Source organism: Lathyrus oleraceus, chromosome 4 (assembly GCF_024323335.1).
Source record: "Lathyrus oleraceus cultivar Zhongwan6 chromosome 4, CAAS_Psat_ZW6_1.0, whole genome shotgun sequence".
Classification (NCBI taxonomy): Eukaryota; Viridiplantae; Streptophyta; class Magnoliopsida; order Fabales; family Fabaceae; genus Lathyrus; species Lathyrus oleraceus.
This window is the reverse complement of record NC_066582.1, coordinates 323,008,791-323,020,663: the sequence shown is the minus strand read 5'-3', so window position 1 is coordinate 323,020,663 and position 11,873 is coordinate 323,008,791. Positions and strand designations below refer to the sequence as shown.

The following is an 11,873-nucleotide window of genomic DNA, read 5'->3' as shown; positions in this document are numbered from 1 at the left end:
TGAGACGGGGGAGTTGCCAAAAAATACATATGCATGACACATACCTTCTAGTGTCGAGGCAAGATGTCTCACTATCACAGAATGATTTCAGCTAAATAAAGGATAATGATGGTATCAGAATGTCTCGATAAGATATAAACTTTAAGGTATTTAAGAACATGTGTGACTGTATAATGATGAGAATTAATTGGAATGTACTTCAACTTCAATTATTGATAAGGTATATGAGTTTTCCGATCTACATCATTGATATCTGATCTGGTATTGGTAAGGTATATGAGTTTTTCCATCAACTTCGAGCATAGAGTGGAATTTTGATAAATTTACTGTGTTTAATGCCCTTGATCATGGGTGTGTGACAAGATTTTGATATAATAATCATATTTTTAATAGGAAATCAATTATATATTTTCTTGGACACAAATGGATTCCTAAGTGTGATCTTGCAACTTTAAGATATTACAAATATTTGAGAAGACACAAATCCTTCATTTTGACTATAGAATTAAACTTATCGCTTTTTAAATATAGTTAAAATAAAAGCGAGAGCAATTGTATTACATTCACTATTTCTTTTCCAAATGTCAAGAAATTGTTGAAACGTATACTTAATATAATGAATAAATATTTATCATTAATCAATTTATCAAATTTAATATGAGAAAAATACAGTTGTTGAGTAAATATTAAAAATATGGAACAAATACTAGCACGTGTATTTAAAAATAATACTTAACACATTGTCATTTATATAAAAAAAAATAACTGAATACTTGTTGTTATTTATTAATACTAGTAAAGGACTCGTGCGTTCGCACGGGTCGCGTAAGTGCAATAATTTATTTTAAAAAAATTAAAATATAATATATTTTTTTGTTTATATATATATATATATATATATATATATATATATATATATATATATATATATATATATATATATATATATATATATATATATATATATATATATATATATATATATATATATATATATATATATATATATATAGTTGGATCAACATACACAAATTTATTGCATAAGAGTTTTTTTTAATGTAATGGATGTTAAATGATCAATAAATGGGTTCAAACAATTTCCACAAATAACTTTTTCCAATTTGGGACATAATAAAGTAAAACATTATTAATTTATAGTAATATAATTTGCTTAATTTTTTTTATACTATATTAAGAAAATAATCAAAAAATATAATACAAAAATATTTTTACAATTTATTGGTATATTGATATATGATAAACATTCCATTGTTAATGTTATGAATAAACATTCCATTTATCATTGAGATTTTGGACATAAGAAATAAAAATATATTTATTTAGTAATGGATGAAATTTTCCAATCTGTTACTAATTTGAGGTATAAAAGCGCAAATATTAACCTTCATAATAAATGATTATTTAACCAAAATACATAAACCATGTAAAAGAAATACCAGAACCTCATTTGTTTTAAAATATAGTAATGAATACTACCAAATATTGAAATTAATTGCAATTGATACAGTAAGGTTTAATGCAACAAAAGATATTGAAACAAAAGGTTCACAATTTTAGTTAAAATTGTGAGAAATAAGTCCAGCAACAAAAATGATTTAACTTCGTACAATTCTTTGGTCCTTAAAAAACTGGGTTTATACAAAACCTGCCCGCAACCTTTTAGGAAGTGATGATTCATTACCCTGTAAAAAACAATTACATCCATATAAACAAATGTTAAAACATAATGTATATTTTATACAACTCATTCAATAAAATTCTAATAATAAACAACGACATTTGTTGATATAATATAACTAATGAAAAACTTACGTTCTATAAGTTTTCAAAAACTTCTTTGAACACGACGTTTGTTGTAGAATTCAATGGATGGTTATCCTTGTCATGGATTAATATCTTAAGCCCTTTTTTGCTTTTGACCCTTGATATTGCAACATATAGTTGATCATGACTAAATACACTTCTAGGCAAATACAATCCAACATAATCCAATGACTGACCTTGAGATTTGTTAATTGTCATAGCATAACATATAGTTATGGGAAATTGCCTTCTAGTCATTTTGAATGGCCACGAAGATTGTGTTGGAGTCATATCCATTCTTGGAATATAGATAACCCCTCCAATATTCTTTCCAGATATAATCTTTGCCTCGATAACGTGGTTTGCCAATCTTGTAACTATAAGCCTTGTTCCATTGCAGAGACCTTTAGGTTTAGCAATGTTTCGAAGCAACATAATAGGGGTCCCAATCTTCAATTTAATCTTGTGGTTAGGTAGACCGGAAGTTGTAAGTGTATTCAAAAATTCTGGGGTCAAAACATCAAAAGCTTCATTTCCTTCAGCGTCAAAAGTGTCTACAGAATCTGAACTTAAATATTCCTTTTCTTCACCTTTGGGAAAATTTTTGAAATTTTATTATTATAAATATATGTTAGTACATATAAATATATGAGTGTATCTATAAATATGTTTATAATGGATAACGCATACCTGGTATGAATCCCAAAACGTATTGATTTATGATGTCAACCGTTTCAATTGTTCCTGCCAATATAGCTCTTGATTGCAAAAATTCTGGATTCTTGTAATTGTTAAGAAAATTCGGATATGTTTCACTAACAATGGCTTCTAGTGGATCATCATAGTTAGAAATTAAGAAATCATTTGGAATAGGAATATCCGTGTAACCATCGTTAGGTTCTTCCAATTTCCCATCGCCAACTTTTAATATCCAATTAGAAAACAATTCTAATTCAGATGTACTTGAAGTATTGCCGGCTTGTTGGAGTCGCATGTTATTTGTAAGCTTCAGCACAACACAATGATCCCAGATGTATGATGAATTTATTGTAGAATGTATTATATCTGAAGGGTTGCCCCTTGGTACAACCGGTAATATTTGCCGAAAATCTCCACCAAATACAATTACTTTCCCTTCGAATAATTTGTCAGAACAATTGGAACGCCCCATTATGTCTTTAAGGGTTTTATCAAACGCTTCAAAACAAAATCTGTGTGCCATTGGAGCTTCATCCCAAATTATCAACTTTGCCATTTTTAGTAGCTTTGCACGATCACTACCTTTGTCGATATTACATGTAGAAGACTCCATTGTAGGTATTGGAATCTTGAACATTGAATGAGCCGTTCGACCTCCTGGAAGTAGTAGTGAAGCTATGCCCGATGAAGCAACAGTTAAACAAATTTGTTTCTTTGATCTTATGTAGGAAGCTAGAGTTCTCCACATGTAGGTTTTCCCTGTGCCACCGTATCCATACAAAAAAAATACGCCTCCTTGTTGATTGTTTACTGCTTCCATTATTCGCTTGAATACACCTCTTTGCTCATCTAATTTTAAAAAAAATACATAACAAACATGCAGTGAATAAATTAATTATACATTAAAAAAATTGTAAGATAAAATCATACTTTAAAAGTTTACTTTATAAAATTATGACAAAACTTACAAACATTTAACATATTTACCTGTAAGATTTAAGAACAAATTATTGTATTCTTGCAATTGTTCGACTGGATTGTAACTCCGCTCTTCGTATATGAGCTTATTTCCCAACTGCTCAACCACATATCCACTTGGATAAGGCATTCCAGCAAATTCCTTTAGACTTCGGCTCTTCCTTTGAAGATTTCGTTCAATCTCAATTAATGTTAAATTCATTATCTCTTCATCCGACAACCTCAAACCTTTATACAATAGTAATTATAAGTGTAAACTATAAAAAAAAATTACTTTTAAGAATCAAACAAATAAATATAATAAAAATTCACAATATAGGAAAAATAATACCTCTATTGTTTGCAATTCGCTGTTGAGCATATAGTATTCCATCAGCTAAGAGATGACATGTTTTACTCCATACATGTCTTTGCCTGTTAATGCTGCCTGATAATAACATGTGAACAAATAGTAATCTCAAATATTGACTTGAACCCCAATGATTTGCCTCTTTAATTAATAGCTGCAATGAATTCTCTATCATCGCCGATAAAACCCATAGCAAAACAGGCATCCCGGAAAGTATCATATTTTACGTTATTCACTGTTTTTATATCATTATAACTGCGGGGGCCTTTGACATGTGTGAGCATCAATCTAAGATAGTACAATTCGCCAGTTGTTGGAGGAACCCATATAAGCCTACCAATTGTGTAACCTTTTTGACGGGGTTTCCATTCTCTTTTTTTCTTAACATAAACAAATTTTGAAACAAATTTGCTGTAAGTTAAATTTTGTGCTTCAGGATACTTGCAATTTTCTTCGAACCATGATGTAAACATCGATTCAGTTACACTTGGTTTTTCCAGAACTGTATTGATACGATCAAAATCAGTGTAATATACCGAATTTTGACCTTCACAATGAAAGTACAGTCTCTCAACAGCTGGTTTTCTACCATGGATTGGAAAGGAGAATATCCTCCAAGATGCTTCACTCGGAGAAACGTACCTACAAATAATATAATGAAAGGCAATGGATTTAAAATTAATAGAATGATTATTGTAGACAGAATATATAAATTTTATTATAACACATATAGTCAAAACAGTGTACATATAAAATTTTCTACACCATGCATGTAAAGAAAAATTGCACACTTTTAGTTGAAATAGATAAATTGCATGACATCATATTTCAAGTGATATATTAGAAATGTACCTACAATCAATATACTGTTTGATCTCATCAATATTCTGCGGCTGGTTGGAAGTTCCATCATCATTCGGTACAATGGCAGCGGTGATTTTGTCGTAACCTTTGTTGATGTACTTGAATAAGTACTTAATCGATGTACTTTGATTGCACCATTCCATGTTTATGTGAGCTTGGTACTTTGTCAACAACTTTGCATTGTATGGAACAACATTCCGGTTATCGACTTGAATTCCATTCTTAAGAACTGTATGTCCATTGTCCCTTCTTCTATATACCGGAAACCCATCTTGATCAACAATTGTTTCGGGCTGAAACTGTTTTGGAAAATATTTAGAACATTTTCCATCTTTCATGCACGGTGAAGATCGATTTGCAAATCCACACGGGCCATGAATCATGTGAGTTTTAACCAAATTATACAACTCTTCATTGGTATCTTGGTCAGGTATTTCAGCTAAAATAATGCGATCAATATCACTTGGAGTTGGATATTTGTTAGATGGATGGAGGAAAATTAAGATGTGAGCATGTGGTAATCCTCTCTTTTGAAACTCAATTGTATACATATCTATAAAAATAAATATATAAAATATATACAATAGTCAGCACATGAATGATAAATTTGAAAATAACAATACGATTAATTGAATATGGAATAAGTTACTCACATGCAAGAACTTTCCCCAATAGACTTTTCTTTGTGAGATCAGACAAAAGCTCATAAAATTTCATTTTAAAGACTCTTGAAATGATGTCAGGACAATCTGATGCTTTTAGATGAACAGAACCAAGCAAACGCTGAATTTCAGGTCAGTTGGGGTTACATGTGAATGTAATGAAAAGATCTGGAAATCCGACATAGCTGCATATTGCTATTCCGTCAAAGTATAGTTGATCCATATATCTACGACTACCAACGTATGAAGAAGGTAGCACAACCCTCTTACATGTGTTTGACCCGTGCGTTTCTCCATTTGAATTATATTCATTCAAATTGTGATACTTGCCAACCCTCAGTTTTGACTGATTCTTTCGAAGCCACCTAAGTCTTTCTGATTCCATCATTGTAAAACCATCTACCAAAAATTGTTGATAAAGTCTCCTTGATCGCAACAATGTTTGTGCTTCATTAGATCTTGATTGAATTCTAAAGGCCAACCACTCTCTTATTGTAAGTCGATTTCGCTTTGTTGCTTCTTCCCAAGGAATATCTTTATTGTTCTGTTCTGACTGTGTTATGTCTGTGAAGTGGCGAATATTTGTCCCTTTATCACGGTGCCTCACATTAGGTCTATATCCATCCTCACCATATGGAAATAATAATGGGTACTGATATCCTAAATAACTGGTATGATACTCATCTATCCTTTGAAGTTCGCCACATTGTTTTTGCACTATAATGTCTCTTTTTTCTGCAGTGTCGACATCTCCAACAATTAAAGCAGCTACTTCGGATACAGTTGGTTGATTATATATCCTTCCATCATTTCTTCGTTCAGATATTAAACGAAGTTTTAAATCAGAAACACCTTCTTCACAAAGTCTGTCCCTTGCCATGCGAAATGATTGTGCATGAACATTATGTTCATATAACATTTCAGATAGTTTTCTCACAATATTAACATCAACTCCACTTTTTGACCTATAATGAAAAGAGTTGAAACAGTTTATTGCAAGTTTCTTAAATAAATAAATTTAAAGTTTGGAAAATAATAGATATCTAACCTGAATCCATGCATTCTGTTTTCAATTTCATTCTCAGTGTCATAAACATATAGTTGTGCAAATCGTGGATTTTGACCTGGCATCGGTAACATGCTTCCTATTCGGTGACATGATTGACCTTGGATACGAAAATTGGGAGGGCATCTACCGTTGTTAAATCGATTATCCACTTTCGCACCGGGAGATGTAAATGCAAACATAACGTTGTACATTCGAATTTGTTGTTGGAAATTTTTTGATTCACATGATTCGTTGTCAAACAACAGATGTTGTAGAACTTTAGGAGCGGGTTTTAACAAAGGTAACTGAACTTTTCCTGATCCACAACACATGGAAAATTTAGGATTGGACGCATGACGACATTTGTTTTTCCTTTCCGAATACCACATATTTGCACCACAATATTGACATTCAATGACAGGATCCCCTATATCATAATACCCTTCTGATCATCAATAGTATTTAATTCATATGTTAAATGAGTTATATTTCATAATAATAAAATATTATTTATAGTAAATCATTTTAAAATACCTGATGTAATTTTAAAAGTTTCCATAGCATTTGTTCCATTAGACATTTCATCTTCATCAAAACTTGAATTTGTTGCTGAACTGTAACCTTTTGACATAACATTTATTGTGTTAAGAATATTGTAATATTCTATGACATATCATAAACAAATTAACTCAAATGAAAAATAATTAAGAATATACCGTCAGATTCATCATTCATATTATCGTCTCCACTATCAGATGCAAAAAGCTCATTGAGTTGCAATTCTGGTATTGGATCTTGGTTTGATGTTGTTGCAGCAAATGTATTGTCAAACCTCTTAGATAAGTTAACTCCTAATTTGGTAATGTTTCTGCTTGATATCCTTTTTGATCTGATATTATTATTGGTACTTGGCTTAGTCTTTAAGGACGAATGAAGTTGACGACTTACTTCAACGTTGGCTATACCACGACCGTCATTTAGTATGTTTGACGAAAGTTCTGATAGTGGTATCCTCAAAGCTGTTGAGTCATTGCCGCGTCTTTTATCAAATGTACCGTTTTCTTTTAGAGCAGTTTTCAACCTCTTAGATTTCTTGTCATCAATAACACCCTTTCTATAAATTCTGGCTTTTGCAGCATTCTTCCTCCTCAAAATAGTTTTAAAATGTAATTCTTCATCTACCATGTTGAATATTTTCTATTATAGTACTCACTCAGGCTCTATAATTCAAAATGATCATACTTGATCATACATCTGGAAAACTTACACATATATAACAGATATTATATATCTTCATCATTATAAATAAAACAAAAGATATATAATTTTATAGTGAATAAAAATATCAAATGTTCACATGATAAAAAACATAACTTACATTGCCATGACTTTATTTGAATAAAGTTTTCTTACAGCTTTTGCTCATTCAACATGATAAGTTCATTTCTTGAATTTGGAACAATACTTGAAATGCTAATATATAATATATAAGGTACATGTTAAGAATGGATCATTTCCATTATATATATATATATATATATATATATATATATATATATATATATATATATATATATATATATATATATATATATATATATATATATTTGGTACAAAAATTCGTCTGTTCCCTCGAAAATAATTGGCAATTACGTAACATGTGGATATGTGTAATATAGGGAAATGAAAAGTTTTTCATCAGCCTATGTATTAATATAGCCGTAAAACCTAAAGGGATTTCATTAGAGCATGTTTATCTATAGTTTTCCCAAGTTCCTACACATTTACCGATGTTGCTGTGTCAGAAGCATTTGGATATTTGAGATTTTCCAACGTTCTCTCATTTGCAATGTCCATAAAGAAACACACACTCCTACAATTTAAGTGGTTCATATTTATTGTTAAAAAAATTCAATTTGTCATTTAAAGAAAATCACCAACAATAAATATATATTTTTTAAATTAAGCCTACATTAGTCAAAAAAAATTCATCAGCCTGTTTTTAGTGAAACACCAAAACCAAATGAAAGATCAAAATTAAAATTCACATAAGTAGCTCTTATTTAAATCCACAAAATAGATACATAACTAATTTTAAAATAAATGAAAATAAAAAATCACCAAAGATGAAACATAAAATTCAAAACATAAAAGCGAAAAAACATTATACAAAATCACCAAAATCGATAATGCAAAATCGAAATAGATAGAAATCGAAATAAATCTAAATCCAGAACACAATAATTAGAACTTAACCGAAATAGATGAAATCAAAAGTCAAAATAAAAAATCTCCAAAATCAACAAAGTTGAAATATATGGAATCAAAATCGGGAACATTATAACTTGCCATTGTCACCATGCTCACTTTAAATTGAAATTTTAAATTGAGATAGAGGAAAAATAATGGGTTAGAACCAAAATTCGGGGATGAAAATAGTGTAAATAAAGAAGGAAAAAGAATTGAATAAAATTGATTTGGTTATTTGAGATGGATTTTGGAGTAAAATAGAGAATGCACAATATTTATGAAAATGGATTTTCTGGATTTGTTTAAGAAGATATAGAGAATGCATAGTATTTATGAAAATAGTTTTTTTTTGGATAAATCAATAATGATTTGTTTGTTTCCCGTTATTCAAACAAAATTGGCATAACTGTGAAGGGAAGAAAGTCGAGAAACTAAATTGAGTTGACTCAAAGCACCCATGAGAATAGAATGAGACCTTAAATCAAATAGAAATATTGTAATGTTACATAAATTATATTTGTAAAAAATATATATCTTCTAAAAAAGGAAGGTATTCATGTACGAACAAAATAATTGGAATTGAAAAGGAAGAAATTCCTATAATCTTAATCAATAGAAACTAAAAGCAACACGTTAATCAAAATCAGTTCGCAAATATATATATATATATATATATATATATATATATATATATATATATATATATATATATATATATATATATATATATATATATATATATATATATATATATATCATTTAATTTTCGACTTTGTAAAAAAGATGAGATCGATAGACAAAAAAATAAAAAATCTTACCTTTTCTCCTTTGTAACTCTGACACATAAATGCGCTGATGGATGAACAAATCAACTGAAATTGAAATTGAAACGAAAGGATTGTAATCAACCTAAAATGATTTGTAAAGCTATATACTATTCAATTTTTGATTTTGTAAAAGATGATGAGATAAGTGGATGAAGAAAATAAAACACATACATTTTTTTCCTTTTGAATTTGAAACTCCGCCACACCAATGCATTGGCAGATGAAAATTGATTATTATGGGAGAATCAAGGAGATTTAGGGTTAATGGAAATAGTGAAATACGTAAAAAAATGTCTTTGGAAAGATGAAATTGTGTTTATTGGTATTTGTAATTGAAAGGGATACAATTGTGTTTATTGGGTTCATAATAATTAATATATTTTTCTTTAAAATAGAGATACAATGTAATAATTATTAACATTGGATTAACAAATATCAATAATGCAAAAAGACAATTAGAGACTTGAATAACCATGTTTTATTAATTTTAATTAGGTTATGACGTAAATTTGGTAGTAATTAACTTTTATATATTAAAAGTAGATAACCATGTTTTATTAATTTTAATTAGGTTATGACGTAAATTTGGTAGTAATTAACTTTTATATATTAAAAGTAGATAATAAAAAAAATTAAGATAAATTTCTTATCAATAAATATATAAAAAATAAGGCAAATATTTATCTTTAATTTAATGCACATTTAAAATTAAAATAATGACCATAATTATTTTATTCAATTGTATTAAAAGTGTTTAATTATTAGATGATTTTTTTTTACTATTTGCTATATTTTGGAATCAGAAATAGTGAGAGATGCAGGAGATGCACTGGAGTAGAGCTTCTGATGCAGCGGAGCGGAGGTGCATTGCAATGTTAATGTTAGCATTCCGACCCTCAAGTCAGTATGTGAAAGAATATAGAGTATTTAAATTGTGTTTGAAACTTACTACCTGATTCGACGACATCCCCTATATATAGGGGAGAGAAATAACCACCTTGCTATCTTTCAGACGTGGAATACGGATGACCGTTGGATGCGTCTGAGGCTTAAATATCATGTAGCAAGGTGTAGGAAAGTCCTACGGAAAGGAGAAGATTCCAAATATGCAATCGTGTAGTATGTCAATAGGCTATGCCCGGAACATGCTATCTCAAAGTAGTCGGTCCAAGATAAGTATGGTTGGTCAAAACAACTGCCCCCAAGCCCTTACGCTTTGAGTGGCAAGGTGGGAGTTTGAAGAATTTCAATATTGGCGACGAATCATCCTTACTGTTTAGAATGTCAAACGTCTCTTCGAGGACGTCATTATTAGCATTCTTAAGGATTACAACATTTGAGTGTTAGGTGCGAGAGATTCAATCTTTAATAAGACCACCTTCTTTTCATTTTGTCAGAACATAAATCTAGGAAGAACTAGAGTCATTTTTATTTGGATCTTTCTTTTCTTCCACTTCTTGAGCGGTTATCTGTTTCTCTTTGGACATTTTTTCTTTCTGTTTTTGAGAAAGTTAATGCAATATGACAAAAAAAATCTCAAAAGAATGTGAAAGAAAACAAGAAGAACTTTTCATTTTCAAGTGAAGACTCTATATATTCTTTCACCGTGTCTTTTTTATCTTTTTATCAATAAGAGTAGTTAGGCATTCCCTTTTTACAAATATCTCTTCTCAATCATGAGTGTTTCGCTCACCCTTTAATACTTATGAGAACAAATAGAATACATTAACTATATGAGCTCAATACTTAGGTCTATATGAATTCTAATTACTCTTTCCATTTCTAATTTACTCATTCCAAAATTTTATATTTCTCTAAATTTAAGATCCTATTCAAACTTTTAGATATAATTACTCTACTCTTAATATTTCTTTTTATCAATAACATTCTATTTGTCATGGAAAAAGAAAATCAAATTAAATACATCTACTAATAAAGATTAATCTAATAGTAAGAATGAATGAAGTAATAAAAAAAAATATTTTAAAAATTATGAATTAAAGAGTTTGTCGTTAGTATTATTATTATTTTCTTTCGGTACATTGGACAACTGTCATTTAATACCAAGAATTATTACTAGCTCGGTCTCAAAATATAAAAAAGTTTAAGATTGTTTTATTAAGAAAAGTAGAAAATTAATGATTGATCGAACAATTTTACAAAAATATCTCTATTTATTATTGATTATTATAAATTTCCATAAATGAATAGTAGGATTTAATTACTTAAAATTGTGTAAAAAATATTAATTAAAAGTAAAGTTGAAATAAATTAATTAATATTAAATTGAAAAAACAAAATGACACTTAGTTTAAAATAAAATGACATTTATTTTCCTAAACAATTGAAAATAATTTTCTCTTTCCTAAACA

The 11,873-nt window shown here is 29.2% G+C and overlaps 1 pseudogene; it reads right to left on the bottom strand.

Annotated features, from left to right (window-relative positions):
- Window positions 1-1,836: 1,836 nt before the first annotated feature.
- On the bottom strand, window positions 1,837-7,609 carry LOC127137281 (uncharacterized; annotated as a pseudogene).
- Window positions 7,610-11,873: the final 4,264 nt, after the last annotated feature.